This window comes from Rattus norvegicus, chromosome 16 (genome assembly GCF_036323735.1).
Source record: "Rattus norvegicus strain BN/NHsdMcwi chromosome 16, GRCr8, whole genome shotgun sequence".
NCBI classification, from domain to species: domain Eukaryota; kingdom Metazoa; phylum Chordata; class Mammalia; order Rodentia; family Muridae; genus Rattus; species Rattus norvegicus.
In genome coordinates, this window is record NC_086034.1 from 78,617,820 (window position 1) to 78,642,909 (window position 25,090).

Sequence of the window (25,090 nt, forward strand, 5' to 3'; positions counted from 1 at the left end):
TACAATGTATGTGCTGCTCGAAGAAATTTAAAAAGGTGTTATCAATCATGGTGTTCAGTCTTAATATTCACATGCAGCTGTTTTGTGGAATGGTTTCTTCCACACAGGGTTACTGGCAGGAAGTGCTATACTGTGTGCATAGAATGTCATTTGATAGCTCCTTATCTCTGAGTAGGTTCTCTTTCTCTTTTCTTTTTGTATTTTTATCTGACTTAGTCATTCTCAATGTTAAAAGAAAAGAGCTTCATTGAAGAAAGAAATCGCTGGATGTTTATAGGAAATTCAGTATAAATTTGATAAGCTTGGGTAAAAACTTCATGAAGACTATCATGGAAATGTATATCTATCTGATTTTTGTTGTTGTTTGTGTTTTTTTAAAAATGTGTTTGAGTGTTTTACTTGAATACATGTATGCTGTGGCCAGAGTAAAAGCCCAAAGAATGAATCAGATTCCCTGGAACCGCGGTTACAAAAGGTTGTTAACGACCATATGGATGTTGGGAACTCAACTTGAATCCTCTGGAAGAGTAGTCAGTGCTCTTAACCACTGAGCCATCTCTCCAGCTCTTGATTTTTTTAAAAGGCAGTCTTCATTATTCATTCAAGCAATTTATCTCCTAAGTGGGAAAACAATTCAATAAATATTTAAATAGAACACACACACACACACACACACACACACACACGCGCGCGCGTGTGCACACACACACTGCTACAGCAAGGAAGGTTTGGGTTTTCAAAACTGAAGGATGCTCTCAATAGATCCCACTGGTCCAGTGGTAACCCTTCATTGTATCTCTCTGAATTAGAGTCTTGTCTAAACCCCAGATAAACACTGAGCAACATAGAAGTTCTCCAAAGAAAATAATCAGCCCCGAAACCAACAGGATATTTAATTTCAACCCTGGGAAGCATAAATAGAACATCTTGGAATCTTGAGAGGTTATTTGTTCTGTTTTTGATTTACCTACAAATATACCTCACCCCCAGTCCCCCAAAGTTATTGCCCTTTGCTGGGTCAGAGTCTCATGGTTCTTTTAGATTCCCATCATATGTGCTGCCGAACCATGTGGCCAGACAACTACAGGGAGAACCAACCGTAGGATGTCCTTTCAGATGAAAATGTGGTCTGAAAGTGGACAGGAATGGAATGCTGGGCTAGCTTTCAATTTATTTTTGTGAATTTTTAGTGTGGATGCCTTACAGGAGTTCTTGTCTCACAAAGCTCAAAGTCCTGCAGTTCTACTAAAGAGGTTACCGTGATTTGTATTCATTCACAAGGATGGCTGTCTCTGTGCTCCTTCAAGACTCTGCAAAGAAGAACTTTGGAATCTCTTCCACCAGGGTATTTTTAAACTTAACATTTTGCTCTCAAAGATATTCATATATATGCTTTGGTCTTCCTTTTTTATCCTCTGAGACTTTTTGTCCTTAAACTCTAGCTAATTCCTGAAAATCTTTTTGTTTTTCTTACATATTTTGGCAAAATTACTTTGAAGATTTTCATGGAAGCCATTAATGTCAACTTTTCATTTGAGCACTATGACTCAGCTTCCTGGCCTCCTGGAGTGTGCAATGTTCCTCCATTCCCATCTGTCATTTTATTATCATCATGGACATCAAATGTATTCAGCAGAAATGCAGGTTTGGCTCAGTTACTTAGGGACTTTTGCCTGGACACTGGGTGATTCCCCTCAAGACAGTTTCTCATGCCTCTGTTGGGCAATTCACAAATCTTCTTCTTTATACGTGGTTTGCTATTGCTTGCTGTTATCTCGGCCCTCCTGGCTGCCAATATGCATTCGGTTAGGAAATGAAGGCAGCAAGATAGTCCCATTGCATCCTCTGTGAATGAATACATATAAGGGAGGGAATGTGTTCCCCACTGAAGACAAAAATGCATGAATATATTTTAGAGTATAATATTGAGAAATCTCTCTGACTGATGCACAGTGTAATTTTGATGCTAAAACTTTTAGGTTTTTGCTTTCAGATTCCATAATGCCACTGGTTAATATATTTTTGGAGAACCACGGCTTGCTTTTTAAAAGTTGGGCATTTATTAAAAACTTTAAAACTATATAGGATACTTAATCAAACAAAAGCTATCATAACAAAGATGCAGACTCTAAATCTGAAAGAGAGTAGAGGAAATGTCTTGAGAACACGTTCAACTTCACCTTTTGATTTTTAAAAAAAGTTTTACTGTTCACCAAACAAACAAATGTATGCATATGCAAAATATAAGCATAGTATTCATATTAAAGGAATTTCTTCCCAGTCTTAGTTGCCTCATTCAAAGGCAATCTTATTCAACCTTGTGATTCCATAGCTCTATGTCATTAATAATCTGCACTTACAATTCTGCATTCTTACTGGGAGGGTGGATCATTCATCTAAACATGCAAGTTGATTTCCCACATGGAGGCAGGCAGGTTTTGTTTCCTGAGAATAGTTTCCATCAGTGCGTCTCCATGACTCACATGTTGATTTTCATTCTGATCTTCCCTCAATTTATACCATATTCATTTCAATATTAATATTATGACAAATGGAGGGATCTCCTACTATTGCTTCTTATAGACGCTAACTTGTTCGTTAATTCAACATTTTCATTTGAGTTATATATAGTTCTCCTTCCTATTCTATGTGTACCAATCTTTCAGGTTATTTTAAATTCTTGTGCTTTCTTGCAGTTAAGTTTCCCAAGAGACAGATTCATTGGAATTGGAGAATTCCATTACAAGGTCTTTGTGTCTACTGAACTTCTGCTACCTTCAAAGACCTTTTTCATAACACCCTTAGATTCGTCATGCCACTGACCTTAGGTCTCAGGTGCAATACATTACTCTGTTTGGTTTTATTAGAGGACATCTTCCCAAATAATTTCTTCAGAGCATGTATATATATATATATATATATACATATATATATATATATATATATATATATATATATATAGTTGATGTATTTGGTACATTAAGTCCATCTTTATCCTTTTCATATTTTATTGTTACTTTATTCCAACAGAAGACTCTGGGTTATAACTCAGTTTTCCTTCAGTTATTTCATTTTTTAAAAAATACATGCAATTTCTTTAATTTTGATGCCATATTTTGTCTAGAAACAAAGTCATCATATTATGTGGGTTGGTTTAGGTTGATGTCTTTATGAAGGAAGGCGGATACAGGATAGGATGAGGCTTGTCATTGGATGGGAAGGAAAGATGGATAGGAGAAAGGTTTCAGAAAGAGGAGAAGGAGCCGGGAGAACATGGTAGCAATGTTAAAATTCGTCTCTGCGGATGGATATAGGTTGTTATGTTAAGGGATGGGTGTTTACAGGATTTTGTGGCAAATTATATCTTATCAATTGGGTCAGAGGTTATTGTATGGTGTGTTCTTTCATGTGGCAAATTAATTGAGTTCAAGAGAAGGTGTGGTGGCAGGATACACCAAGCCCGCCACGAGATTGGGATGTGTTGCCTGGTATGGTAACAACCCACTAGGGGAACTGTGAGTGAAAGTAAAGCAGTGTGGCAAGGTGCCACACTGGAACAGCTCATGGACGGCCTGAATTAGAGAGTACCATGGGGGCCAGTGTGGAACCGCCGAGATAAATTAGCACTAGTTTCTATGGCTCAATGGAGCCAGAACTAGCCAGAGAGTGTGGGAACCCTTTGCAATGCTTTATTTTAATACAACAGGTATACCCATTATTACATATATTTCCAATGTCACTTCTATAGAGCATATTTATTTAAATAAGTCAAAAATTTTGACTAGTATAAACTTGGATATATATATATATATATATATATATATATATATATATATATATTTCTCAAAGAGGTAGAGCTTATACTTCTATTATTGTCCCAGGGAATTTAAAATCTGGAAGGCTGAATATTAACCTTTCTGTGGTGCTGTGCTTGCTCTATAACATGGCAGTTACGTGACTAGAATAGTGACCATCTGTGATCCCAGCACTTGGGGTGTAGAAGCAGGAGGCTCAGGAATTCATGATCAGTCTTGGCTTTATGATACTCTGCCTCAAAAACAAACAGACAGATAGACAAACAAAGCAAGCAAACAAGTGTCAGAGGTGTAATCATATATATGCCAGTACCATAAGAACTGTGTAGGTACATATCTATATGTTCTATGTTTACCTACTTATATAACACTTTTAAAGGGGAGCTATGAATTTGAGATAGAGTAAGGGGGTGTTTGTAGGGGTTTGAAGGAGAAAAAGGAAATTATTAACAAAATGAAGCAACTGGTGGATTTTAACAAAAATTTTCTCTGCCAGGCACGTTTTCACATTTAAGAGTTTTGTGCAATAGTGTCTGCCACCCCCAAAGCCCAAATTACTACCAATCTTTGTTAAATAGATGAAGTCAATCAAGGGACTACATTTTTGAAGTTTGCCAAGTTCGGTGTGTTCTTCCTTTGGGTAAATGGCACAGTTTATGCTGCTCACCTTTGAGGATACGGTGTAGCTCGTAGTATCCTCACCCAGACATGCACCGAAATATCCACAGTCAATTTGTGATGTTTTCCTTTAAACAGAAATGCTGTGTTCCTCAGCTCAGCTTCTTCATAAGAGCTCTCTGAGACTTATTTCAGATTGTATATGTTTGTTTCTGCTGGACATTGTACATGCATGGGGTCATTTGGAACATACGTCCTTCTATGACTGACTTCTATCCCAGTATGATAGGTGAAGCCATATTGAGAGGTGTAGCCAGATTATAATTTTTTTCCAGAGATCTATATCTCTTCATCTAACTAGGATTTCATAGTGTAAGTATACTAAATTTTGATTATCCATTCTTCAGTTAATGAACACTTTGGTAGTGTGAGTATCTTGGCTATTATTCCAATGAACACTCACTTACATGTTGTTTTGTTTCAGACCCATTCTTTCATTTATTTTGAATACGGTGTTGGAATACCATTGTTGAACCATAAGGTAACTCTATGCATAATCATTTAGTAAGATACTAGGATACTGTGAGCTCACCCCATTATATCCTAAAAGCCATGTGAAGACTACACATCTTCGCCAATGCTTGCTGTTAGCATGCTGCAGTTGAAGCCATGGCATACTTATTAAGGACAATTTCAGAGATTTTTCAGTTCCCTAATGAAATTTGCAAGGGCTTCTTTTCAAATTCTTGTAGGACATTTATACATCTGTTTGAATAAATATAGTTACATGTTTTCATAAATGTTTAGCAATTTGCATTATTGAGTTCCAATTTTTACTACCTATTAGCTACAAATGGCTCAGATTTTCAGTAATTTGCAGAGACTTAGCCCTGTTTCATTTCTCATATACTTCCTTGATAAGCCTTCTGAAAGTCAAATCTTCATTTGTGAGAATCCATTTTCTTCTTTCTTTAGTTGCTAGTGCTTTTTCGGTGCAGTACCTGTGAATCTGTAGAATTAATGCGTAGATGCCAAGGTGGCTACAGTGAAACCATGAAAATAAATTAGTGCTTACAAGCCTTTAAAAATTCAATTATTGCTGCTGGAAAGAAGACTCAGCAGTTAAGAGTGCTTATTGCTTTTACAGGGAATTTGAGTTCTGTTCATCTCAAGTTGCTTCCAATTGCCTGTCATTCCAAGTCTAGGAATGGCTACACCCTTTTCTGGCTTCTGCAAGAAGCCACACAAATGGGGTTGGGGATTTAGCTCAGTGGTAGAGCGCTTGCCTAGCAAGCACAAGGCCCTGGGTTCAGTCCTTAGCTCCAGAAAAAAAAGCCACACAAATGTGGTATTCATTCGTAGATACACACATACACATAAATAAGAATTTAATTTTTTATTTAGTATCTTATGTGATTTATGATACCTGGGCTCACATCTCTATATAAAATAATATTGCTGCTGTGTATGTTATTATTTGCATGAATAACTTGTTTCCTCTAGTATTATTTATGAAAAATTTCTCAGAATCAGTAGGTAATAGTGTAACTATGTTTGAAACATATTTAACATGGTCATTTTATATATGTATATGCATTCTTTAGGCAACATTACTCAACATGTACTAGTGGCCATAGTTTCTTATTTTCTTCTCCATCTGAAACAATAGCTGTACTTTGAACATATATTTTCCATATTTTATCAAACTTCATTTTTTTCTTATCTAAATAAATATTAAAAGATCAGTCCCTGATGCTTAGCTTCTGCTTCAGGGTATTTCCCTCTTCTTTGACTTTCTTGAAGCCTCATCCTCATCATTATCACTGATCAAGGGGTCCTTATCCTGTCTGCCTCTGACATCCTCATTGAACTCAGCCTGAGAGAAAGCATTCAATCACATTGCCGTACATGAAGTTGTACCTGTCATTTAAGGACAGGTACCACAATAAAAAAAAGATGAAGCAGAGGTGGGAAGGATAAGGAGAAAGTCAGGAGACACAGAGGTGTGAAAACCACAGCTTGGGGGCTTTCAAGGAAGCAAAGAACTGAAAGATGTCAGAGAGTCAGTGCTCAGATCATGGATAATGCGACACCAAGGTCAGAAGGGGGATACTTTCTGGTCAAAGTCAGCCAGGACCAGGACAAGAGGGAGCAAATCCCTATCAGATAAGTGCTACTTCAAACATAGTGTGCTTGCACCTTTAAGGCCACCTGGAACAATTCTATCTGATGGGAACATAGGGAAAACACATATCACACCTTTGGATATATCAAAAAGAGCAACAGCAAGATCCATAAAACCATTTTTCTTAAAACGGAGTTGGAAGAATAAGTATCTTGTGGGACAGTGATCTGGGTTTAGTTTCCAGTACCCATGTGTGAAAGCCAGGCCTGGGTGTTCACACTTTCTAATGCCCATGATGATAAGAAATGGTTGCACAAACCCTTGAGTCTCACTGGCTATCATTCTAACATAATTGGTGAGTTTCAAGCCAGTGAGAGGCACCATAAGATGCCTGATAAAAAGCATCTGCAAAATAAACCAACATTGACCTCTAGCCTCAACATACATGCACACGCATGTGTGCCGCCCACAAGTGTCCACCAACAGACAAATGAACCCCCAGATTTGTGTGTACCTATATACATATTCCTCAGATGCAGGAAATAACATTTCTTCAGATATGAAAATATGAACTTAATAACTTTCTTGCAAAATTTTTCAAGAAAATGAAGTATGCACTCTGTGCCGTGTAGGTGAAGGCTTAGACCGGATGTGTCAGTGTGGCTTACCAGCCCAGTGTCAAAATTGGAAAATTACAGAAGATACTGGGAAATTCCCAGTAATTACTTATACACTAGCTAAGTGCAGCAAAAGTGCTCTCAGATGGTAACCTTAAAATAGGACATGATCTTTAAAAAATAATTAATTAATTAATTAACTTTTGTTCCCGATCATTGTTTCCCCTCCCTCCTCTCCTCCCAGTCCCCCCTTTACCTTCTCTTCCAGAGAGACAGATTCCTGTTGTCTCTTCCAGTACTCTCTTCCCCCATCCTCCCAGGATGTGATCCCTCTTGTTTACCTCCCCACCTTTCCCCCCCATCTTGAGTGTGCATGTCCATGACACATTTACAGAGATTTATCAACTGTGGACCCATCAGAACAAGATAGGATTACATCATATCTTGATACGATAGGATACATATGTATCTATGCCTGATTACGTATGCAAAATACTTTCAAATTTTATTTTGATCCAGTGGAATAGTCAGTTGTCTTGAATTTTTATATTAAATATTTGTGTCTACTCTTCCAACCAAATGATGTTTTGTAAGTTGAAGAGACAGAAATTATAAGCACTGGAATAAAAATGCGTTTATTATTTTATAATCAGTAAAGTGCTACTCACCTGTTTCCTAAGAGTCCGATGCATGCCTTTCGTCAAGGAGACCTCTTAGATGGATGTTTACAAATGTTTAGATGAGGAAAGCCTGCTGGCAGAAATCTACAATCTTGGTTACTTGAGCGGCTGAGGCTCAAGTTCAAGTCCTCTATGGAACGACACACTGAATTAGTGAGAACCTGAGTCAAGTAAACAATAAAAACGACCATGCTGAGGTCTGTAGTTGGGTGCCTGCTTATCATGCCCGGGTTATGTATTTGATCCCGAGTGCTACCTCCAAAAATAAATAGATAAGATGTCCTAGAAAGCCAAGAAGGTGAAACGAGCAGCCAGCACAGGATATCCCGCATGCAGTGTTGAAGCAAATAGAACATTTGTGAAAATGTTGGTGAAGAAGCCCAGATGTGCAGCTGTTCTGAGTCTGTCACTGCTGACCATTGTCTGTGCAGACAAGAGGAATTAATTTTTAATTAATACATCTACCTACTAAATGGCATGCCTATAAGTTTCTATTTACCCAGCATGCACATTCGTTGACTATGATGCAGAGTCTCTTATGTTACTGGTTCTCCACATTGGTTGCCACCATTGCCTTTTATGCATCCTTTCTCTTAAGGGGGTGCAGGATTTTAGTCTCACACTGTGTTTATAGACTTCACAGGGGTCACTTATGTCTTTATTCTCTTCAGAGCATTCTTGGACTGCTGGCTCCAAAGCTCTCTTATTGAAGTGCGAGGCACATTTCATGGAATATATTATTCATGAAAACAATGTGTCCTCAAATTTCTTTTCTTATAGTTCCAGATAGTAAAACAGATCGTTCATTATTAATAAGCACATTCGTTAATGATTAATAAAATTATTAATGATTAACAAAAGAAAAACTCTTACCTCCAAAAATTTAAAAATGGAACAAAATTCATACAGTAATTTTTGGAAAGTTTGTCGACATAGTTGAGAGGGTCCAGACCTCACTCAGCCTCTAACAATCAGGCTACCATTCAGTTTCTCAGCATCAGCATTCTGAGGATATTAATAACACACAGGGGCTGCAAATGTATTTCCTGGCTTCTTTCACTTATCACTTCGTGTGTGTGTGTGTGTGTGTGTGTGTGTGTGTGTGTGTGTGTGGTGTGTGTGTGTGTGTGTTTTTGTCTGTGCATGTGTCTGTTCCCTCCATCTTGTCCTCTGTCAGTTTTTTTTTTTGTTCATTGTATTTCTAAATAAAGCTCCATTGCCCTTATATGAAAGTCCCATGATATATTTATACATCTTCAAGTAGACGGACTCTGGAAAATCAACACTGCAACATTTGTTGGCAAGTTTTTGTGTGTATATGATAATTATTTTCTTTTATAAAAGACTACCATTTTTCTTAATTTTCTGAATTTATTAAAATAGATTTCACTTTTTTAGAATTCATTTTGAACATTAGTTTCAACACTGTGGCTCCAATTTTTCAATAAAATTGTGGACATGACTCTGAAGGAAAGAAGGAATAGGGAATCCAATGATAGGATAATAAATTAAACTCAGATGTTAATATTTGAAAATTTTATTCTCCAATTACTTCGGTGATTAAATTAGTAATTAAGATAATTCTGATAATCAAGGAGAATTTGTGAAAACATAGCACTAAAATACTTTTATATTAATTTTAAAATCTCCTTGATGCTAGCTATAAATGGGATTGCTTTTGAAATAACCAAACTTTGTCTGCAGTATTTTCATAATATGAAAGTCAACTGTGGACGATGAATCTGACTCTCTGATAGTACACAAGAGGAGAGTGGAATATGGGTTTTCCTACTGGAGCTCCGGCTTCCATGCTGAAACTTTGCATAATAATTTCCCTGTGTCATTTGTAAGCTAAGTACCACCCTTCCGGGTATATTATCTATATTCACAGTTGCTTGCAAAAACTGATAAAAGACTTGATCTGAGTCAGAGACTGAGAAGAAATAAATTCTGGTCTCTCTTACCATATCTGCTTCAGTCATATACTACCCATTTGCTAGTGAGACAATTGTCAAAATTATTCTGATGTACCAAACCACAAAAGTGATGGTTCTTTAATGGACACTTAACAAGAAACATTTTCCTTATCCTTTATTGCACTGTCTTTCCATCTGTCTACTTATGTGTAGCAATGAGAAGTAACTGTATCCTGTCCTTCACACATCCCAGAAGAATCTGCCAAGCAGTGGTCCATGCTCTGAAGTTTCTTATTGTTCATCAGATCTTTATAGTTTAGCCTTTTCTAACAAAAAAAAATGAGACCTAGCTTTACTGAGCAACATTCAAGTCTCAACACTGTCACTTGATAATCACTTGATTATCATTTGACAAGCCCTCAGTGCTGGGGAGTACTTTTTAGCTCTAAATAAATTTTTTAAAATAAGTGTTTTGATCATTTATCTCCCTCTTTTCTAAAGTCCTCCTCCAAGCTCCTCTCAACCTCCCTACCCACACAATTACACATTCTTAGTCTTCCTCTTCCCCTTCTCTCTATCTCTCCCCCTCCCCATCTTTTCTTCCCTGTCCCCTCTCCTTATGGCCATATAGGAAAGTATAACAAAATACCATGAACTTTTGTGACACAGAAACTATAGATGCTTATTTCTCCTAGTTCTAGAGGGTGCAAAGTCCATAGACCAGATGCTAGCAGAGCTGATCTCGGAAAACCCTGTTTCCTGATTTGGTGGTGGTGGGAACTGAGTCCTATGAGGTGAGAGACCCAGGTTCTATGCTATAACAACAATAATCTTAATTAGGAGTCTCTGCCTTGTCTTTCTCTCACTACTAAAGACTCCTCCCCACATATCATCACTGTGGGAGCCAAGTTTTCAATATACAAGCTACAATAATGTACACTTTCTGTGTCCAACAGCATACAAGTAAGAAAATCGTAGTTCAAAAAAATTGAAATGAAAAATTCTGCAACACACACATGCACACACACACACAAACACACGCACACACACGCACACGCACACACACACACACACACACACACACACACACACACACACACACAGGCACAGAGGAAGCAGTGAATTTTATTTCAGTAGATTTCTATGTAACTCCAAACAGGTTTCGATTAAGTTCATAGTGCATTTTACAGCAAATGTTTTATTTATTATTCTGGCAATTTAAAATTAAAATTCATATATATTTTAACATGAGGGAAAAAACAAATTCCATATGAACTCAAAATCCAGCACTGATAGGCATGTCAAAGAGCCACTTGTTATTCAGAACAATAATTTCAAATACATCCACAGTATAACCAACTATTATCATGATCTGGTGTGAAGTCATGATTCATATCAACCATTATTATAGACAGTGGTAACTGGTATTTTCTTTCTATTATTCTAGTATTCCCTCCCTTGCTCCTTCCCCTCCCTATCTCCTTCCCTCCCTCCCTCCTCCTTCCTTCTCTCCTCCTCTTCTCTCTCTCTCTCTGGCTTTCTGCCTCTCTATGATAGGCTGTCTTGTTGGAGTACCAGCTTACCTTTTACACATGTTCCTTTTTCATTAGCTTCTGAGGCTAGGCTTAAAACCTTTTCTAACTTCTACTTCTATTAAATCCTCATTTTATATTTGAATTTATAACAACATACATGAAATACGTGTATAATGTAAATATGTTCAAAGAAAATAAATACTTTCTTTTAGGACATATAGTAACTTTTTAAGCAAAAGAAAAATTGAAATATTTTTGAAAGGTTACCACTTATTTGTATCTATCCTCTATCTGTCTGCCTATTTATCTATCTATCTATCTATCTATCTATCTATCTATCTATCTATCTATCTATCTATCTATTTATCTATCCATCCATCTACCTACCTATGTATCTATCTATCTGTCTATCTATCTATCTACTTATCTATCTATCTATCTATCTATCTATCTATCTATCTATCTATCTATCTATCTATCTATCTATCTATCGATCTATCTATCGATCTACCTACCTACCTACCTAATCTGTCTATTGATCTATCTATCTATTGATCTATCTATCTATTTATCTATCCATCCATCTACCTACCTATCTATGTATCTATCTATCTGTCTATCTATCTATCTACTTATCTATCTATCTATCTATCTATCTATCTATCTATCTATCTATCTACCTACCTACCTACCTAATCTATTGATCTATCTATCTGTCCACCTATCTGTCATCTGTTTATTTTTCTGTCTATCATCTACTTATATATCTATGCCTGTCTACATATGCAAACACCCATATTTGTGGATATATGTAGACAGAAATATGTACTTATAAATAGATTTACAAATATAACTGTAATATGTGATAGATATAGCTATACATACATATGTCAACAAATGTATATTTATTCTCTTAGTTTGTATCTTTCTCCAGATTGAGTGAGACTTCAGTTACTCCAGTTTCAAAGAGCATCTCAGGAGACACCTAGTAGAGGATCTGTCCCCCTCACCTTTACTGGATTATGAAAGTCATTGGGAAAAAATCTTTTTTCTCTCTCTCTCTATAGGAAATTCTCAGGGGTATGGAGCTGAACTTTATTAAACTGTTATTATTATTATCATTATTATTAATCATCATCATCATCTCTATTACTGTGCACTTATACCATGGTGCTCTGTTGAGAATTATTATTGAGAACGCATACCGTGTACCTTGTTGAAAGGACCAATTATATATACGAGTGTTTCCTCCTTCTAGCATGTGGTGAACAGGGATTGAACTCTGTTCATCAGTGTTGCCAGCAAGCACCACCTTTTATTGAGCCATCGTACCTTCCTGGAGTTTTAAGAGCAACTGAACCAGCCATCCTGAAGCATTTCCAATCTCTATAGCAAATCATGGTCCTTTTCTTTGCCTTTTTTTTTTTTTGCAAAATTTTGCTACTTTTATACCACTGAAGCATTGAGCTCATTGTTAACAGAAATCCCAGTGACGTTTATAAATATATTTTCTTTAAATTTCTAAGAGTTATTCCATTTCCCAGGCAGATCTAACGTAAATGAGAACTTGCTATTAAAACTAGGTTACTCTGTCTCTACACTGAAATATGGGCCTTCTCTTGTTTTAAATGTTTGATAGGACTTTGTCTGCTGTGAACAGGCAGGGGTAGAGAGAGGTTATATGTCGTCTCCATCTCATATGGCCCATTACCACAGTCTCCTTTTCAGGGCCTCCTTCAGGCTAACCTTTGATATACAACTCATTCAATAGGTGTCTTCCAACATTATTCTTTTCATTTGCAAAATACTTTGTGGTTGGGAAGGAGGCAACTATTATTCTAGATCCTTGGGATCATTGAGCGAAGAGTACTGGTAACCATATACCTTTAAGTGCCAGTAAGGGAAATGTAGTGTGCTTAAAGACTATCTGCTTCAAGTAGGATACTTGGTTTCAATTAAGAGCAGTTTTTAATAGCAAGGTAGAGCAATGCTGTCCATATTTACAAACAGTAAATGGACAGAATATATGCAATATATTGTTTTTAAAATACCAATTATCAAATGACATGAGGAAGTGGCCATCAAGAAGCCACGCTGGTCATGATGGAGATGGGAGTCCACAGAGTTGTTGCTACTCAGACTATGCAAGGAGGGAAACTGAGCTGAACATGGCTGACTCTGAAGTGAAAAGGATGTTTAAAAAGCCAGCAAGGCCAAGGACAGTGAAGCTTATAAGATAGTACAGTGAGAGGAGAGGGTCATAGGAAGTTACCTCAGATTATAGTCAGAATGTATGTAGTGACCCAGTGATAAAATTATATGGATTGGAGGCAATTGACACCTAAGGAGCTGAGGAAACAGTGCCAGTCATCCGGGCCATGAACTATTATATAAAAATGTCTCAGGATGAAAAACCAATTATTAAAATAGAAACTAAAGTAATAGGATACTAGGGTAACTTTTTCAGATTTCAAGAGTTTTAAGCTGAAACGTTACAAAAGTGTGAGGTGAACATAGAGCTGAGCAGAGCAGTGATGAGGACAAAGTGGGAAATCCAGAAATAAGATGGCATAAAACTAGATATGAAGAGTTGGCAAATCAGCTAGAGGGGAGAGAGGCTGCTTACAGCCAGCATTGCAGGAAGAGCATCCCAAACATCCCCACAACTGCTGGGGTCAAAGTGTCCTGCTGTCGAGCTGTCCACAATCTATAAGAAAGAATATGAGATGAATCACAGTCCACAGAACACATTACTTTTAGAACCCAACATTGGAAATACGATGAGCTTAAATCTGACAATCATTCTTTTTCAGTGTTCCCAAAGCTCTTTGTTAGTTGGACTTGAAGATAAATAAATGCATTCAGTATTAAAAGATATTGCTAAAATTATAAATCCAGAGGATGGAGAGAGGTTTCACTGGTTCAGAACACGTCCTAGAGGATGTGGATTTGGTTCATAGCACAATGCAATCTCATCTCTAGCCTCTGGCCTCCACAAAATAAAAAAGCACATATGTGTTCATGGATTTACAGACATTCATACATATACATATTTAAAAATAAACTAGTAAAAATCAAGCTGAAGATGGAAAATAATATTTTAATATTTGATAAAGGATGCATGTGGAATCAATTTTATAAATTTGAAAATTGCATTAAGTAAAGAAACAATGACTTATACATCACTTTCATCGAACTCACATATAGCTGGAAATAAGCATATTGATAATTTCCGTGCATGGAAATGCTAGCAGTATTCAGACTGCCTAGGTGAAATATCAGTGTGATGGAGTCCACAAAAGAGCTGAAACACTGTAGGCTGGTCTAATAATCCTGGAAGTAAAAGCAAGAAGGACAGTGTCAGAGGTGAGGAGGGACTGCGTTGGGTAGGTGGCACAGTACAAGCTTGCCCACAGAATTTTCTCCATAATCAGAATTTTGAGGTCCTTTTGAGGACCATGACCACTTACCACCTTTTCCCAAAACTGAACTAGAATCCCCGATCAAAATTATTAGGCAAGAAAAAAAATTTAAAGATATCAGAGAAAAGAAAAAAAATGAAATGATTTCTAGTCATGTGGTTCTGTACAGAGAATTATCAATATTCTGTCTAAAATAGTGTGTTTGGAAATGATGAACAAAATCCAGGCAAATTGTAAGTTGTAAAATTAACATTGGAAAATCAGTACCATGTCTGTACACTCAATACCACTCTTCAAAATCTCAAAAAGAACATAAGAAAACACTTCTATTTTATCATAGCATAGATAATAAAATAAAGTACTGAAGAACACATGTGACCACAGAGGTAAGCTGCACATACTCTGAACACTAAAACTATTCGGAAATGAACTTAAAAGAGATGAAACAGTAGCTCGTGTGCAAATTGGAATCGACGCTGTCAATGTTTGTATACTACCCAATACAGTCTTCGGGTTCAATATAATCCTCGTGGAATTATAATTTACACAAGACAAGCAGACAGGTGCAAAGGTTGGTTTTACATTTTCTGCTTCTTCGGTTCCTGCTGTGGCTTCCTTCCTTTTGAATGTGTGACCTGAAGCAACATACGTGTGTAGGTTTTGCTGTGTTGGACCTGGCCGTATAGCTTTGGTGCCTTGGAATGTTCTGTGGGAGGATTTTGGAGTGCTAGGGTGGAGAGAAGCCACAATTCAATGGACTACTGTGGGAAATTGGAGGAAGAGTTCTGAGACTGAAGAAGTCAATGAGGGCCTGCCTTGTGAAGTTTCAGAGGGAAGTCTTTTTTCTTTTTTTTTTCATCTTTATTAAATTGGGTATTTCTTATTTACATTTCTTTTTTTCCCCCATCTTTATTAACTTGAGTATTTCTTATTTACATGTCGATTGTTATTTCCCTTCCCGGTTTCCAGGCCAACATCCCCCTAACGTTTCCCCCTCCCCTTCTATATGGGTGTTCCCCTTCCTCCCTCCATTACAACCCTTCCCCCAACAATCCCGTTCATTGGAGGTTCAGTCTTGGCAGGAACGAGGGCTTCCCCTTCCACTGGTGCTCTTACTAGGCTATTTATTGCTACCTATGAGGTTGGAGCCCAGGGTCAGTTCATGTATATATAGTCTTTGGGTAGTGGCTTAGTCCTGGAAGCTCTGGTTGCTTGGCATTGTTGTTCATATGGGGTCTCAGGCCCCTTCAAGCTCTTTCAGTCCTTTCTAAGATTCCTTCAATGGGGGTCCCATTCTCAGATCAGTGGTTTGCTGCTGGCATTCGCCTCTGTATTTGCTGTATTCTGGCTGTGTCTCTCAGGAGAGATCTACATCTGGTTCCTGTCGGCCTGCACTTCTTTGCTTCGTCCATCTTATCTAATTGGGTGGCTGTATATGTACGGGCCACATGTGGGGCAGGCTCTGAAGGAGTATTCCTTCTGCCTTAGAGGGAAGTCCTGAAGTCCCTCATAGACTCTAATTAGGGCCATTGCTATGATATTTTAACTTACCATATGGTTTCTGATCAGCTGCATGTAAAGACTCAACTCTACTTAACAAGAGTCCAGCACCACTGAAGTAAACATATATTTGAAGGGGACAACAGAGGCTGATCAGCTTGAGCAGAATAAATAGCTAGGAATAATGAGGTCAATATCACTGAGGCTAAATCTTCTGAGGGAGTATTTCTTCAGGGTAAGCACACAGACACCATGCGTAGTACAGAGATTGCCAAGGCTGTGCCTCAAACTGATTCTAGAACTTGGTTGAGTAATGCATGGTACCACTTTGGCAAAGTGAAAGTCACAAGATTGAAGGGATCATAGAAAGAAGCTGAAGCTTGGCTATCACCAAGAGAGGCTATCGGTGATGACACAGACTTAGCTCCAGCACAGACCAGGAGATACCAAGTCCATGGGATGCCTAAAAAGAACAGCCTCAGGTATAGAATAGAACCAGCATGAGCTATGTGTGTTATAGGTGAATGGCAAAGAGAGAGGGATGAAGCAATAAGGTCCAACTATGCTGAGAAGAGCATGAATGAGTGGAAGATGTCAGACACCAAGCTATTTCCATCTCTGAGTTTGTTTTTGTTTTGATATGGTTATAACCGAGTTCTGTTTCTTCCTTCTCGGAATAAAAGAGTATGCATCTTGATTTTTAATTTTGCAGGGGCTCACAGTTAAAAGCCTTCAGAATTGTAAAGAGAACTTGGACTTTTAAATCATTAGTATGATTTCATTAGTATGAGATATTAAAGCATTAAATCATATTTAAAGACTATGGGACTGTTAAAGTTGTACTATAATTTATATTGTGATCATTACATGAGGCCAACAGAAGAGGAAGTAATGATTTAGTAGTGGTGTGTTTGTGTATCAGGTTCACAAGGGGTAAATTGTGTTTGTTAATTTTGTTGAATTTAGACATGTCCATAAAGTTGCAGTGTCAGCTGAGCCCATCATTCTAATGTTGTGTGTTATCAATCTTCATCAGAAATTGTTCACTTATCCGGTATTGAAAATGAAGACTTTTATCCTAAAGGTCATTATATGAAGACCTAAGACTAGTCTTAGCTTTTCTGATATACAGTCTTAAGCTTAAGGAAATAATTTAGGGACATTGGAGAAAAAATATTTTAGGTAAGGGTATGAAAAAGTTTTAATTTTTTGTATGTGACTTCATTCTTAAACAAATTAGCTCCGGCCCAGTAGCCACAATAAATGGTGCAACATATTTGTAGGAATCCTGGTAAGTACAATGTCATCCACGTTCTTTGACTCTCAGGAAATTCATTTTGGGTTTTTTAAAGAAGAGTTTCTCTATCCCAGGGACATTTCTGTTATGTTATTATCTCCTCAATTATGTTGAGAGTCCTCAGTTCAGACACAACTATGATTCCTCAAAGCCTAACGCACTAAAAGTTTCACCCGATTACTCCCGATATGGACATTCTAGGAGCTCAACCATTCCAACTGTCATCCTGCATGAAAACAAGAGAAAATTAATCATGGAGGATAAACATTGGCTTGCTGAAAACTTTTATGGTGTTGTTCAAACTGTTACTTGTACAAGGCTAGTTGCTTCTACATAGGCGCTGTATACACACTATCACTGAAAATTAGCCATTAGCCATAGTGAACTGGACATAGACACACAGTGTGTGCTTGAAAATGTACTACTTTGAGAATGTACTGTGAGATCCATTTCCATGATGTTGCCTGAGCTCTGCATGATTAACATACTAACCAGCTTCTAGTAGGTCTCCAAGTAATACTGAGCCAATGACTTTGCCATTTCCTTACATTTTTGACTTTAATAGCTATTGGGTCAAGCCATCGAGTGCTAACGCAATGAAGGTCACGTGTGGCTTGGCAGTTAAAATGGTGTTCTATATAACAAATATTGCACATTGATTACCAGTGACTTGACATTCAGAGACACACAGTTTATGTTATAAAATCTAGCTAGTTGTATCAAGGCCACAAAAAATCACGGAGGCAGAAAATGCCAGGAAGAGGGTTGTGCTTGAATAGCAGAGAAGATTGCAATATGAGGGCCTCCCAGCCAGTCAGAATCAATATGCTCTATGTGACTTGAAATATCAGATCATTGGTTTTCTAACATTTTCCTTCATTTTTCAGCTTCCAATTGTTTAATTATTAATTTTCTAAAAAAAACCCCAGAGAATGTACATCCACCCCATCAAAATTATATTCACACAAATATGAATTTAATAGTATTTTCATATTTATGCAAAATCCATAGATTAATTTTTCAAAGGGCTCTGAAATATTTTCCTACATTTTTAATGGAACTGCATGATTAGCTGTGCATTAAAAACTATAGGTGTCACAGACCTTCTGATGCGCTGCTCAGATAGCTTTCAGCTTCTGAGAGGTATCTTTTCCTGGTGTGTGGATGTACTCGCAGCTGAGTTTGATGAGCTGAAGAGAGTGTCTTTCGCTACAACCCTGCCTACCAACCGCTTCCTAGAGTTATTTCTGGAGAGCGGGATTTATCTCTCTACCACCTAGCACTATTTAAGTTCCTCTAGCCTTATTTTTGTTTCTATTGATATTGACAAGCTTTAATGGTTCAGGAAACCCAGGTTATGTGTGATGTTACAAAGGTAAATTTTACCTCACAAACGAACTAAAGGTAAAAGCTCCAGGAGAGAGTGCTACACAGTTGTTTTTATCCCATCGAGGGTTTTCTAATGTCAACATATCCTGACTGATGATGCTGAATCAATTTATGAACTCAAGTGGGCAGGATGGTGGCTCTCAGATGATTCACTTTAAAACATATGCTCTGGACAGAATGATCGTGTTCATTAAAGTCTATATACTGATGCTCTAACCTCCAAGTGTCTCTATTTGGAAGTGAAGTCACTAAGAAAAAAAAGGGGGGAGGCTAAATGGGCTTATGTCGTAAGGTGCGGTCAGTTGAGATCACTCTATTCCTATTTAAGAAGCATCTCCTCAGTTGATTGTACATTTTAATTTCAGAAACAAGACCTGGGTGCTTTGGTCTAAGTGGATTCGGTGGGATTTAGAATTCCATTTAAGCTCAAACACCTCATGAATTCTAAGATGCCATGGAGGAGAACATTGCTAAGTTCGGATAATCATCTGGAGGAAATACGTAAGCATGTTAGTCACTGTGTAGAAGGGTGCGCCGTACACATTTAAACTATTTACTACCTGCTGGCTACTGCATGCTTCCGTTCTTCTTGAACATGGCTTTAAAAGGTATGTACTTCTTTTCTAATAAAGAATGCAGTCATCTAAACAATCTGGCGTGTGGTCCCAACTAACTGTGATCTTTACTGTTGTACCATATGATGATCTTTCATGATTCTTTTCCTCCTTGTGGGAATCTCATGTTTCCTTGGGTTTTATAATGAATTAAGTTGCTATTCCATGTTGCCGTCCATGTATAAAACACATTCTGATTATTTTTAACCCCCTATCCCAGTTATGTCTCTCTTTACCCTGCAAGTTCTTTCCACACCCATTTATTTTTTTTTACATTTTTTTTTTATTAACTTGAGTATTTCTTATATACATTTCGAGTGTTATTCCCTTTCCCGGTTTCCGGGCAAACATCCCCCTCCCCCCTCCCCTTCCTTATGGGTGTTCCCCTCCCAACCCTCCCCCCATTGCCGCCCTCCCCCCACCAGTCTAGTTCACTGGGGGTTCAGTCTTAGCAGGACCCAGGGCTTCCCCTTCCACTGGTGCTCTTCCTAGGATATTCATTGCTACCTATGAGGACAGAGTCCAGGGTCAGTCCATGTATAGTCTTTAGGTAGTGGCTTAGTCCCTGGAAGCTCTGGTTGCTTGGCATTGTTGTACATATGGGGTCTCGAGCCCCTTCAAGCTCTTCCAGTTCTCACCCATTTATTTTTGCTTTGCTTTTGGACCTATTGAGGTCGACCAAAGTTGTCTGTGTGAACGTGGGAGTAGAACTGTCCATGGGAGTTCACGAGTGGACTCATAACTTGAAGGCAATGCTTCATCCTACCCTATAATATTTCAGTAGGGAGGTCTGAGGTCACCTCTGTGACAGCTGGTTGTCAGGGCCATCTGGTACTGACCCTCAGTACCAGGCCGATCATCCAGGATATGCTGAGCTCCTTATGGCAGTGCCTGCCATGCTCAGGAGATGGTGGTTTAAAGCATTTCTCTCTGTCTTCTTACATTATCCCTACTCCTCATTTATGAATCTTAGACGTGACGGTTTAAATATCTTGTTCAGGACTGAATCATCCATTACTTATTCCCATACCTTCAAAATCCACGACCCTCTGCATTTCTGCTGTCGCCAGTCAAGAGAAGCTTCTCTCATTAGAGCTGAAAGCAGCACTTGTCTCTCTCTGCACTAACAGGTGGTTAGGAGGCAGTTTGACACTATTCCAGCTTAAATAAACAGTTATAGTGCATTCATATATTCTTAGTTTAGTCAATTAGCAGTTTTTCCTCCAATCCTCAAGCTCTTCCTTTGATTGCACTCCTTAAGAAAATCTCTTTAATTTCTCTATTTCTTGCCCAATTTTCCCCTCCTCTCCCACTACCCCCACACTTTCTCTATTTTCTTTGGTTTAGTTTTCTGTTCTCTCCTTAGGGTCTCAAATTAAAGTCTGCCTTTCAGTTAGTTTTCGATATAGTGTCTTTTTATGTAGCCTGGGCTGGCCTCGAACTTGTGAACTTGTGATCCTCTTGTATGGACACCCTAGAGTGTGTGATCCAGGTATGCTCTATAGCACTTAGCCACCTACATCTATTTTCTATGCACTGGCTTCATTTCTTCATCTATAAATATCATAGCTGTGCAGGTCATTAATCTCTGTGCAGCCACAGCTAGCTGTGGATATGACTTGATCGCTGGCCTGATTAACTTGCAAGCCTGAACTTCTCAGCTTTCCGCAGGCTTGCTGGGGCAACAGAGTTTTTGCACAGATTTATTGCAAACATCCGTATCACTTTTGTGTCCTTCCAGAAAGGGTTTAGCATTTGTTTCTTAGTTACTGCTTTGTTTGTTTGTTTGTTTGTTTCTATGAACTACTTGAAACTTTGGGGATTTCATTTAATGTTTGAAGGCATAGAACCTATGTACTGTTTGTATATTCAGCAATTTCCAACACTGATTTCAATGTCTTCATTGATTCCTGTGTCTCATTCTGTTAACTGGGAGTGGTTCCTGGATTTGCTGTGTCCTCTACAACTGGTTCTGTTCATGATAAATTCAAACTATGATTTCTTAGGCTTTGTTTTCCCCAAACCCATCTTTATTCAGACGGCGTCTTCAAATGACATTTCCGAAGTATATGAAACTGCAGGATACCCGTTCTTCCTCTAGCACTTGAAGTTTTCCATTCACTATTGTTTCCTTTCATTGACTGAAAGTACAGTTTTGCTTGATGGTCAAATGCCTTCTTCCCTTTTCCATCTGGCTTATTACAGAAAAATATGCATACATTGCAGAATCCCCAAATATCATTGCAACAACAGAGGGACTCAAAGCAGGATGGATAAGACACAGTCTGGGGAGAGATTTTTATCCAGGATTATTCTCAAGTGGTAAGATGTATTCCAAACGCTTATCAGGAAAATGTGGGACAAGAGAGGAAATCTGTGTACTGTAAAGTGAGGTAGAAGGTTCAGGATCTACAGACAGCACAAATGTCATTGGTGGCATGGCTATGTGACAGATTCTGCTAACCCTCCCCTGCCTCATCAGGACCACAGCCTGACTGACACCATGTAGTATGTTAATCATGCTTTGCTTTTGAAACCAAACACTCAGCTCCTTACCTTACACCTTGGATGAGTTCCCAAACCCTACTATTTTACATTCCATATTCAAAACACACTAACTTCTCAAGACTCTAGCCCCAAACTCTGTCCATTATCACCTTTCGATCTTACTTTGTACTTTCAGTCTGTCATTCTGGACCCGAGGCAATGCCATCAAATATGAATAGGATTATTTAGGGCTGCATTAAATATGTTCGTTTTTATTCTAACGACAACAGAAGCCAGTGAGATGCTTTAATTATCCATGATGCTTTTGTCACGGGTCTCTCAGACCTCCTAATTAAAACATAAGGCAGAGATCTGCCTCTGTGGCTTGTTGCACTTGCATCCCTGATCAACACCTCATCCCGAAGCAGAAGATGCTCAATACACATCCTGTGGGTAGACAAGTGGACTGTAGTTAGACACTATTGTCCTAACAATAGTCACTTGAAATAAGTGTGTAAAATTTTGGGGATTCTTACTCTTTTTAATTAATTCTTAGTTTGCAGAGTAAAAGTTGCTCTCCAAAGATGTATTCTGGGTACTGTCATCAGCATTGTATTAACATCTGCTGTGATCATCATAATATGCCGCTCCTTCTAGCCACAGGATTACCTGGGGCAAAATACACATCTGCCAGCTCACCCCAAGGTGCACGTTACCCACGCTCTCTGTACTTTATTCATTTCACTTTATTTTGACAGAGGCTTTATGACTTCAAGCTCTTGTTTAGAGGGGGAATGATGTTGCCACAATGGGACCAATTACACCTTTGCAAGTATTCACCAGCCAGGCAGCTTTTTTAGTCCCTCCTTTAATTTGAAATGCATTCTATGGTAAAGTTCTGCCTCCAAACTTGAAGCTGCTTCTGAACCAGTTGATTTGGGAAATCTTCGAGGACCCATTTCTCTTTGTCTGAGACTGGTCACTCATAGCAATATCATTGAAGGCAGAACGTTGAGAAGAGGCTTTATCTTGTAAACTAGATTAATTTATTTCAATGTAGGTTTAAAATAATTTCTGATGTCTCCTTCTGTCCTCCCTGGGCACTAGGCACATATGTGGGTGCGTAGACATTCTGGTGTACAAAACACCCATACAGATACAATAAAAAATAAAATAATTTAAAATATGAAATGATATAATCAGAGTTAGATAAGAGGAAGAAGTTTGTGATGTCTTCTTTTATATCAGCATCACCTATATAGTTCTTGACAGTAGTATAGAGTAATGAAATATATAATGATGTATGTATCATGAATTTTCACACTACCGATGATAAATATGTAAATCAAAGCACATGAATTAGCTAGATGTAGCCATTTCATGTTATGTGAATGTTCATCTCTATTTCTATGTAGGTATGTAGGAATGTATCTATCTAATTTCATCTATCATCTATCCTTCTATATATGTATCTATCTGTATATTTACCTATGTATCAATTTATGTATGTATGTATCTATCTATGTATTTATGTATCTATCTCTCCTTATATGTAACATTGGAGGTAATATCAGGCATATATATATATACATATATATATATCATATATATATCATGTCACGTGAGTTAGTGTCTGCTTAACACTAACACTTTAAGACAACTTAAAGGGATTTCGGTTGACTATCCCCATCATATTTAGAGGTATAAAGGCAAAACTAATGGTGCCTGAGAATGGACCACTTCCATAACCAATGTCAGACATTCCTGATTATGGCTTCTTTCCAAATGTGAGTCCTTGGTTGAGCAGGTCAGCGTGAGCCTGGAAAATCCAAGGTGCCAGTGACTTGATCAAGGAGGTCTTTTCATCACTGTTCTGGGAAAGTCTCAGAAACCATGAGCTCTCACGTGCAGAGGGCAGTTTGGTGCTCCCGGTGGTTAGCTCCTCTGTGTTACCTAGTGTTCTAGTCTGGCTTCTATTGCTATGATAAAACACTCACCAAAATAAGTTTGTGATACAGAATTTATTTGGCTTCCAGATTATAGTTCCTCATTGAGGGGAATCCAAGGCAGGGATGTAGACTCATGGACTGACGCAGACCCCACAGAGGAATGTTGCTTACTGGCTTGCTACACTGGCTTCCTCAGCTACCTTTCATATGCAGCCCCCCATCGCCAGCTCCCTGCCTAGGGATGGTATCGTCCATAGTGGACTGGGTTCCCTAACATTAATTAACAGTCAAGAAAGTATTACCATAGACATGCCCACAGGCCGATTCCATGGAGGCAAGGCCAAACTGAGGTTTCCTCTTCCCTCGTGTGTGAAGTTGACAACAAAGATAAAGCAATACTTCTTGGTGGAAGAACATCAGCCTATGTAGTAAACTGTTCTAGGAGGTAACAACCAATGACGAGCTGCCACTGGATAGAAAGGGCCCGCCCTCTAGGAGGTAACAACCAATGACGAGCTGCCACTGGATAGAAAGGGCCCGCCCTCTAGGAGGTAACAACCAATGACGAGCTGCCACTGGATAGAAAGGGCCCGCCCTCTAGGAGGTAACAACCAATGACGGGCTGCCACTGGATAGAAAGGGCCCGCCCTCTAGGAGGTAACAACCAATGACGAGCTGCCACTGGTTAGAAAGGGCCCAGCCTCTTGTCTCTCATGTTGCTGAAGGAGGAAGCAACAGAAATTCTCAAGTAGCTGAGCTTTGTGAATCTGTCACTTCAATAATATGGTCTTTCTTGGCCTGGAGTTGCTTCCCTTTCATTCTGTGAATGTGTTCTACACCTCACGTAGGTAGATACAGTAGGTGACTATGGTTCCACGTGGCTTCCTGTGAGAGAAGCCTGTGGAGATGCTAAAGATGAATTTCTGTTCATACAATTGTTTTTACTCACCTCAGCTCAGGTAAAATACTATACATTATTTAGCAGTGTTTCTATCTTTAGGGAAAACAATGAAAGTAAGAACATTTATACTTCACTGTTCACAGGAAGACCTTGCTGTGTGGGTTGTGTATCTGTTCCCTGGAAGTTTGAGGAGTACTATGAGAATAAGACGGGATAAATGATGTA

The 25,090-nt window shown here is 38.4% G+C and overlaps 1 long non-coding RNA gene across 1 annotated transcript; it reads right to left on the reverse strand.

The window, feature by feature from the left end:
• Positions 1-22,259: 22,259 nt before the first annotated feature.
• Positions 22,260-24,446, reverse strand: LOC134482557 (uncharacterized). The gene is made up of 2 exons (XR_010058799.1): positions 24,267-24,446; positions 22,260-22,462 (listed from the first exon to the last, which is right to left on the reverse strand). It is a non-coding gene; the product is annotated as an uncharacterized LOC134482557 (long non-coding RNA).
• Positions 24,447-25,090: the final 644 nt, after the last annotated feature.